At 36.4% G+C, this 9797-nt stretch overlaps 1 pseudogene; it reads right to left on the bottom strand.

Moving 5' to 3' along the window:
- Positions 1–3817: 3817 nt before the first annotated feature.
- LOC123936798 lies at positions 3818–4519 on the bottom strand (annotated as a pseudogene).
- Positions 4520–9797: the final 5278 nt, after the last annotated feature.

The raw sequence follows: 9797 nt of genomic DNA, 5'->3' as shown, positions 1-9797 counted from the left end.
CTTTTTTTTCTTTCTTCTTTCTTTCTTTCTTTCTAGTGTAATAGAATTCATTGTTTTTGCACCACACCCAGTGCCCTCCATAATACCCACCACCTGGCTCCCCCAACCTCCCACCCCCCGCCCCTTCAAAACCCTCAGGTTGTTTTTCAGAGTCCATAGTCTCTCATGGTCCATCTCCCCCTCCAATTTCCCTCAACTCCCTTCTCCTCTCCATCTCCCCATGTCGTCTGTGTTATTTGTTATGCTCCACAAATAACTGAAACCATATGATACTTGACTCTCTCTGCTTGACTTATTTCGCTCAGCATAATCTCTTCCAGTCCCATCCATGTTGATACAAAAGTTGGGTATTCATCCCTTCTGATGGAGGCATAATACTCCGTAGTGTATATGAACCATATCTTCCTTATCCATTCGTCCGTTGAAGGGCATCTTGGTTCTTTCCACAGTTTGGCGACCATGGCCATTGCTCAAGCAGCATTTTTTATCTTCAGGTTGCACCATGTGGAACACATGGCACTCAGGGATACAGTGCTAAGGAAGAGGAACCCCAGTGGTGAACAACTTTGGCCAGGAAGGATCTTTGCTTATTTTTTTTATGGTCCATTGACCAGAACAGGTTAAATAACTGCAACTTATCTGTAAAAAGGCTGGGAGAGCAGAGGATAAATCAAGAAGTACTGAGCGCTGACTGCTTTGGTCACACTATAGGAATCTTAGAACTGGAGAATAGTTGAAGAATCCAGACTCCAGAAAGCCTGAAACAAAGGAATCTGGGAAAGTAGAGATCTCAGAGGAAGGAAGGAAGTCCTTGGAGAACACAAAACTTTCTGCTCTCTTCCGACTCTTTCTTGCTTGGATCATTGACTCACTCACATAATTGTAATTGTTTATTTCTTACGTTATTAAATTGATTTATAGGAACTTTGTATATGTACCAGATATGAGTTCTTTTAAAATTATGTGTTGCCTATATACCTTTGCATTCTTTGATTTGGTATTTCACTACCTTAATTTATTAATTAATTAACTCATTTGATGAACTGATATTCTTAATTTTATCATTTTCCCTGATAGGATTATCTGTAACTTATTTAAAAGCTATTTTTATATGAGAATATGAAGATATTCCTTTATATTATTTTCCCAGCTTTTTATTTCCCTTTTATATTTATGTCCATAATTTCCATGAAACATTTTATTTTGTAGGCTGTGAATGTGAATCTAATTTTTCTTTTAAATTTTAAGAATATCCAATTTCCCAGCATCATACACTGAGAAGAGTATCCTCTCTTCATTGCTGTACAGCATTGCTCTACAGTGAAGAGTATCCTCACTTCTTTATTTTATTTATTTTTAAAGATTTTATTTATTTATTTATTTATTTATTTGAGAGAGAAAGTGAGAGATAGCGTGAGCAGAGGCAGGAGAGAAGGAGAAGTGGGCTCTCTGCTGAGCAGGATCATGGGACTGGATCCCAGGACCCTGAGATCATGACCTGAACCGAAGGCAGACACTTAACCAACTGAGCCACCAAGGTGCCCCTACGGTGTAGGTCTTTTAAAAAATCAAGTCTTCTTTTAAATATGCACAAGTCTTTTTTTTTTTTTAAATTCTGTTCTATTATTCTGTTTTTCTATCATCATGCCAATATCACACATAGTAATACAGCTTTGTAAGTCTTAAAATCTGGGGAGGAAAGTTTTACTAATTGTCTTCTTCAAGGGTTCTTTTGGCTGTTATTGGCCTATAAATTTTCTATTTAAATGTCAAATTCAGTTTGTCCTATTATACACACACACACACACGCAAACATGTACACACACACACATTCTATTGAGATTATTGGGAATGTGTTGAATCTATGGAAACCGATTGATAATGGGCACCTTTAAAAAATTAAATCTATAAATACACGAACAAGGTATATCCTATTATCTTATGGTCTTTTATTTCTGTCAATGAAAGTTTACAATTTTCTTAATAGAGGACTTGCGCATCTAATGTTACATTTATTCCTAGGTACTTACCTACTAATTTTTTTTTATTGTGTTATGTTAGTCACCATGCAATACATTGTATTATAGTTTTTGGTGTAGTGTTCCAAGATTCATTGATTACATATAACACCCAGTGCTCCACGCAATACGTGCCTTCCTTAATACCCATCACAGACTCACCCATCACCCTACCCACCTCCCCTCTAAAACCCCCAGTTTGTTTCTCAGGTCCACAGTCTCTCAAGGTTTGTCTTCCCCCTTTTCCCCCCCTTCACCTTTCCTTTCCTTCTTCTGTCCTCCATGTTATTCCTTATGTTCCATAAGTAAGTGAAACCATATGATAATTGACTCCCTCTGCCTGCTTATTTCACTCAGCATAATCTCCTCCAGTCCCAAGCATGTTGATGCAAAAGTTGGGTATTCATCCTTTCTTACAATTGAATACTAATTTTTAAATGATTTTCTATGATATTCTCTGTAGTGGTATATTTTTATAGACATTCTATCAGATTAAGAAATTTTCCTTCTATTCCAGTTTGCTATAACTTGGATTTTTTAAAATATGTTTGTATGTATTAAGATATATGATTTTCTCCTCATTAATGAAGAAAAATATATTTTTGAACCTACCTCACATTCTTGGAATTAAATGAACTTGGTTTTAATGTTTTAACATTTTTTTACATTACTGTTTTCAGTTTGCTAATACTTTGTTTAGGATTTTTGCTTGGGGTTGTGACTGGCCTTTAACTTATTTCTTTTACTATTCTTCTCACCTTTTTTTTTTTTTTTAAACTAGCAGTTGGCCAACCTCATTAAGTGTATTTTATTCTAATCTTTGAAAAAGACCGTGTATTGGTATTATATTTTTCTTAAGTGTTTGGTAACATTTATCAGAGAATCTCTCTTGGCACAGATTTTCTCATTAACTTTTAAGTTGTCGATCCAGTGTCTTCATAGTTAGATAACAATTCAGATTTTCTATATCTTTTTGTCATTTTTGATAAATTATGAAATTACCATGAACTTAATATATATATACATTTGAAATCAATTTAGTTATAAAATTGTTTATAAGTTCCTCATTATTTTCCTAATAACATAGGATCTGTAGTGAGGACTATTCTAAGCCCCAAACTGAGTATTTGTAGCTTCTCTCCTTTTCTTGTCCTTCAACTTCACTAGAGGTTTGTAGATTTTATGTTTAGTGGTTGATTTTTGTTTTGTTTTGATTTGTTTTTTCTAAATAAGCTACTTTTGACTTTGTGGGTCCTATGATATGTAATATTATATATAAGTTATTATGTAATATATAATGTATATATTCTACTTTAGCTGTGCTGTATTATTTATTTTTTAACTTTATTTCAGTTTGTTTTGTTCTCTGTTTTCCAATTTTTAGATAGATGCTTGACTCACTTTTTCCTCTTTCTCAACATATATGCATGCCTGTTATGTGTTTTCAGAAGAAACACATGCTCAAGGGGTGCCTGGGTGGCTCAGCTGGTTAAGCAACTGCCTCCAGCTCAGGTCATGATCCCGAAGTCCCAGGATTGAGTCCTGCATGGGGCTCCCAGCTCATCTCCCTCTGCGTCTCCCCACTCTAGTGTATTCCCTTTCATTCTCTCTCTCTCAAATAAATAAATAAATAAATCTTTAAAAAAACACACATGCTCAAAAGAACACATTTTAGTTCGTTTCCTTATTTTTTTTAAAAATATTTCAGATTTTTTTCCTTCAAATTTATCAGGATTGACTGAAATAAAAAAAATATAATTGAGTCCTATCTCATGGAAATAGCTTTAAGGGACAACTGGTCAGATGAATATTATTGCTTGACGATGAACAGTGTCAAACCGATAGGAAGTCAACCAAGCAACCACTGTGGCAAATTTTACAATCATCCCGCTGATAAAGATAAGTGTATTCTTGGGATCTGGAAGCACTCCCTTTGCATTGTCATAGATACCCAAGGAGGCAGTTCAGTAGATAACACCATTAAAGTCGTGGTGCAGGCCCTTAATCCCATCACATTTATAGATCTCAACCAGGTAGTCATCTGAGAATCCCTTTCAGCCTCAGCTTTGCCCACATCAGCTGGTAGACTGGTATGGGCAAAATTAAGAGGATACACAAAACACAAGTGTGTGGCCCCAGCAGCACCACCTGATGTCAGATTTCCTGTGAATTATCGCCAAACCTTGGTTCTCTTGTCCACACCATCCAGGAAGATCTGCTTGATTTATCTTTGAAGGCAAAGTTGAGAGCTTGGGTGGAAAAGTATCTATCACATTGACCAGGTTATCATGCTAGAAGGACAGGGCTTCCTGCTCCTTGGGGTTGTGAACCATGCCATCCGTAATGCTCTTGTATTGCTTATCAGCTGTGATTTGCTTGTGGGAATGTTACACCTGTAGCAGCAGCTTGACCCACTGGAAGGATGCTACCATGGACTTGGAGATGGGCAGGGCCGGTCTACCTGCTAGGAAGTCCTTGGTGAAGGACAAGGTCCCTGGCATCTGTCACGCTGAGAGGAAAAAGGAGGTGGGCAACTCAGGTACTGTGATAGACACCAGCTGGGATTCCAGGACTCAGCTTCTAATTTTGATATCTAGTATTTTTATTTTCAATAATATCAAAATATGTTTTAATTTTTTCCATTATGATTTCCAAACATTTGGATATTTTTAGTTACTTTTGTTATTGATTTCTAGTAAAAGTTGATTATGGGCAGAAAATAAGCTTTTCAATTCTTTAAAATATTTTGAGACTTGATTTATAGACCAGTACACAGTCAATTTTGTTTTGTTTTTGAAGTTTTTATTTATTTATTCTAGAGAGAGGGCATGAGTGGGGCAGAGGGGAGGGGCAGAGGGGGAGGGAGAGGGAGAGAGAATCTCAAGCAGACTCAGCACAGAGCCCTGGCACCCAACACCCTTCCGTCATACCCCAGCAGAAACCAAGAGTTCCACACTTAACTGACTGAGCCACCCAGGCACCCCCAGAGTTGATTAAAAAAAAAAAGATTTCATATGTGCTTGCCCAGTAGATGCATTCTGCAGTTAGTCGTTTCATTATCATGGTTGTTCAAATATTCTGCTTTTCCCTAGTTCTTCCATTTATATCTAGAGAGAAATATTAAAGGCTTCCACTGTCATCATAGATTTTCCATTTATCCTTGTACTTATGACAATATTTGCTTTTTAATATTCAAGGCTAGTTATCAGATTTAAGAAATTAAAATGTTTTTGTGGTCCTGGTGAATTAAACTCATTATTATGAAGTGATCCTTTTGATTTCTAATAATGCCTTTGCCTTAATTCTGATGCCTACTGATACTAATATAACCAAGCCAGCAATCCGTTGCTCTTTGTATAATTATTTTCTTCTATCATTTAACTTACAAATCTATATCCTTTATGTCTAAATTATTAATGTCTAAATATTTTTTCATAAACAATAGGGATTTAAAAAATACAACTGATAATTTTTAAAAAATAGAATATTGACTTTTAAAGTAATTTTTGATATTAGACTTTATGGTTTTTTATCACAACATGTTTTCATTTGTTCTGTTTCTTATTTCTCCCCCCCCCCCCTTTTTTTAAACCACTGCATTTTTTTTACCCCTGCTGGATTGGTTTAAATTTATATAATCAATTTCTCTTTAGTTGTTATTACAGATATTATCATATGCTCCCACGACTTATTAGAGCCTGAGGCTGATAAATTGTTTTACTCTTCCCAGATAATATAAGGACAATAGAGCAGTTTAACTTCCATTAAACCCCACCAGCCATGATTGTACTACATTTACTATACTCTTTCTCTCTCACAGATTGTTTTTCTACCTGAAAAACTTTCTTTGATTTGTTGTTAAGGTTAGGGCTGCTGGGGGTAAATTCACCCAGTTGTTTTTGTTTGTTTGTTTGTTTTTCAATCTCAAATTGTCTTTGTCTATCCTCATCCTCGGAAAGTATTTTCCCCAGATACTGAATTTTAGGTTGGTAAGTTATTTTCTCTCAGTCCCTTCAGAGAAATTTTATTACAATTGGTTTCTATTTTTGCTCTTGAGAAGTCAGCTAAACATCTAATTGCTCCTTTTTTGGAGGTGATCTTTTTTTTTATTCCCTGTAATTGTTTCTACTATTTTGTTTTGTCTTTTTTTTTCCCCTGTAGTTTTTATGTGGTATGGTATGTATAGTTTTCTTTTCATTTACCTGCTGGAAATACAATAGACTTCTCATCCATAATTTCACCAAAAATTGCATACCACATTGTATTCTCCAAGATCCTAATTAAATCCTTGTTACAACTTTTATCTTTATCCTGTGTTTTCTCTTTGTTATTTCTTACTCTTTTGATGCTTTGTAGCTTCATTTATTTAATTTCTTATTTTTTCCCTTAAATTAACTGTCTTTTCAGTTGTCTCAGTCTATTGACTGGGGCATTTATCATACTATTCTAGAAATGCTATTTGATTTTTTTCAGATCCATTCAAACATTTTACATAATTTTTAGCTTCTTGCTTAAATATTCAAGTGTGACACTCCTATTTATTTATTTATTATTTTAAAACGATTTTATTTATTTATTTGTCAGAGAGAGAGAGAGAGAGTGCACAAGCAGGGGAAGTTGTAGACAGCGAGAAGCAGGCTCCCTTCTGAGCAAGGGGTCTGATGCTGGACTTGATTCCAGGACCCCAGCATCATGACCCAAGTCGAAGGCAAATGCTTAACTGACTGAACCATTTAGGCATCCCTTTACTTATTTTTTTTTAAATATCTGTTTATATATTTGACAGAGAGATAGAAAGAAAGAGAGCAAGCATGAGTGGATGGAGGGAGAGAGGGAAAGGGAGAGAATCCTCCAACTGACTTCCTGTTGAGCACAAAGCCCTATATGGTGCTTGATCTCAGGACCCTGAGATCATGACCTGAGTTGAAATCAAGAGTTGGACCCTTAACTGACTGAGCCACCCAGGTGCCCCCCTCTTTATTTTTATTTTTATTTATTTATTTTTTTAAAGATTTTATTTTATTTATTTGACAGTGAGAGAGAGAGATCATAAGTAGGCAGAGAGGCAGGCAGAGAGAGAGGAGGAAGCAGGCTCCCCGCGGAGCAGAGAGCCAGATGTGGGGCTCGATCCCAGGACCCTGAGATCATGACCCGAGCCGAAGGCAGCGGCTTAATCCACTGAGCCACCCAGGCGCCCCCCTCTTTATTTTTAAACATCGCAGGCATGGCTGTTTTACAATTTAGTTACAAGTAACTCCAGTGTTCATAGTTCTTCTGTCTCTGAATCCTACCCCCAATCTCACTGTTTATTTGGGGGAAAAAATACACACACACACACACACACACACACACACACACATATATATAATATATTTGGAATAAATTTTTTGATGATAAGATACTGTTTTCTTCCTTCAAGAATTATTCTAGACACATAAGGACGCTAGTAAGTCTGTTTTTCCTTCATCTGATTTCAGATTCAAGATCTTCTGGTCTACCCAGATGATTTGAATATTAGTTATAGTAGGGATGATTTAATTCCAGTTAATCTTACTTCGGAGGTATAACCATTTCAGTAGTTGATAGCCATGGTGGGAATGATTTAGTAGTTTCCCCAACTAGAGACCAAGTAGATCAAGGTTTTTGATCTCCTAATCCTGTAAGCCTGTAAAATTTTTAGCCCAGCTTCCTGATTTCATCTTCTGGAAAGGAAAAATGACCTTGGAACAAAGGCAGCCTCAGTGTAGGTGTAACTTCTTTCTCTGGATTCCAAAGCATCTGTTTTTACTCAACCTGCTAATTCTTACCAACTCATTCTTATCTAGTAAAACTAAGAATTTTGTTTTTAATTTGTCTTACTTGTTAAAGTTGGCTTTCAGCAGGAAGGTTGGTCACAATTACCTAGATGCTCATTATTGAAAGTGGAATTATTTTGGACATTTTAATTTTTCCTTTTGTGAAGTGATCAGGCATTACAGGGACTCATGGATATATAGGGATCTTAGACAAGTTTGTATCCTTGCAAGGGCCCAAGTCCTTAACTTCTGCTTCCATAGGCCAGTGAAATCTATCACAGGAAAACCACTGAACCATTGAATCAAGATCAGAGTCAATAGCCCCTAAGACTATAATGGTATCTCTTAGTAAATTTGTCTGTTGTTTCTTATTCCTTCTCTACTTATTCACAAAAGGAATCCTTCCTGCTTTTCCTTTCTTCCTCCACCTATCCCTCCCTTTCTCCCTCTTTTCCTTTCTTTTCTCCTTTCACATAGTTCATACTCCAGGAAAGTATTCTTCACAGACCAAAATATCTAGACACTTGAGTAGTACAACACTGTCAGGAGAAAGGTAGCAAATCATTAGATTCTTATATCATGAAAGATGAATTTTTGGAATAGAGTATGGGTGACGCCATTTATTTAGAAGGTTGATCTTTCTTTTAAGTCTTTTATTTTATTTTATTTTATTTTTTTGCAGTTTAGTTTCACTGCTTAGTATTTGTTCTCTGTGATGGAATGCTAGAGAGCAGCATGTATAGGAATGAAGTCATAATCAGTTTGATTAAGGTGAATGATCACTAAGTTATTGCTTAATATCATGATTGCCATTGTTTTCATGAAATATATGTGGGGGTGATACAAATAGTTACTGTATGAAATGTTCATATACTAGGGACTCAGGTAGAGAGATGGTACACCATATTTTAATCCTTAGATGTAAATGTCATCTGTTCAAATGGGGATCCTGAAGTTCAGAAGTTTAAGTGACTTCTTTAGGTCCAAATTAAGAATGCACTGTTTCACTTCTCAACCTGGCTAAAGCAATGCTTAAGGAAACCTTATTATTATCTCTGGCTAAAAATTTAGTGTTTGGGTGGTGAAAGTACTATTATACTGTTAGCTGGTAGTGATGGGAGATAGAGGAAAATAGAGAGGCTCAGTCAAAAGTGCTAATAAAACAAATGACTAGAAGTGCATATGGTTAGAACAGTCAGAATGGCTAAAATTAACGAGTCAGGAAATGACAGATGCTGGCGAGGATGCAGAGAAAAGGGAACCCTCCTACACTGTTGGTGGGAATGCAAACTGGTGCAACTACTCTGGAAAACAGCATGGAGGCTCCTCAAAAAGTTGAAAATAGAGCTAACCTTACGACCCAGCAATTGCATTACTGGGTATTTACCCTAAAGATACAAATATAGTGATCCAAAGGGGCACATGCACCTGAATGTTTATAGCAGCAATGTCCACAATAGCCAAACTATGGAAAGGACCCAGATGTCCATCAACAGATGAATGGATAAAGAAGATGTGGTATATATATGCAATGGGATACAATGCAGCCATCAAAAGAAATGAAATCTTGCCATTTGCGACAATGTGGATGGAACTAGAGAGTATTATGCTTAGTGAAATAAGTCAATTGGAGAAAGACAACTATCATATGATCTCCCTGATATGAGGAAGTGGAGATGCAACATGGGGAGTTTTGGGGTAGGAAAAGAATAAATGAAACAAGATGGGATGAGGAGGGAGACACACCATAAGAGACTCTTAATGTCACAAAACAAACTGAGGGTGGCCAGGGGGAGGGGGATAGAGAGAGGGTGGTGGGGTTATGGACACTGGGGAGGGTATGTGCTATGGTGAGTGCTGTGAAGTGTGTAAACTTGACAATTCACAGACCTGTACCCCTGGGGCTAATAATACATTATATGTTTATAAAAAAAAAATACAAAATTAAAAAAAAAGAAGTGCCTACAGTTAGGATTGGTCTATA

Source organism: Meles meles, chromosome 2, assembly GCF_922984935.1.
Source record: "Meles meles chromosome 2, mMelMel3.1 paternal haplotype, whole genome shotgun sequence".
In the NCBI taxonomy this organism is placed as follows: Eukaryota; Metazoa; Chordata; class Mammalia; order Carnivora; family Mustelidae; genus Meles; species Meles meles.
This window is presented reverse-complemented; position numbering and strand designations above follow the sequence as displayed.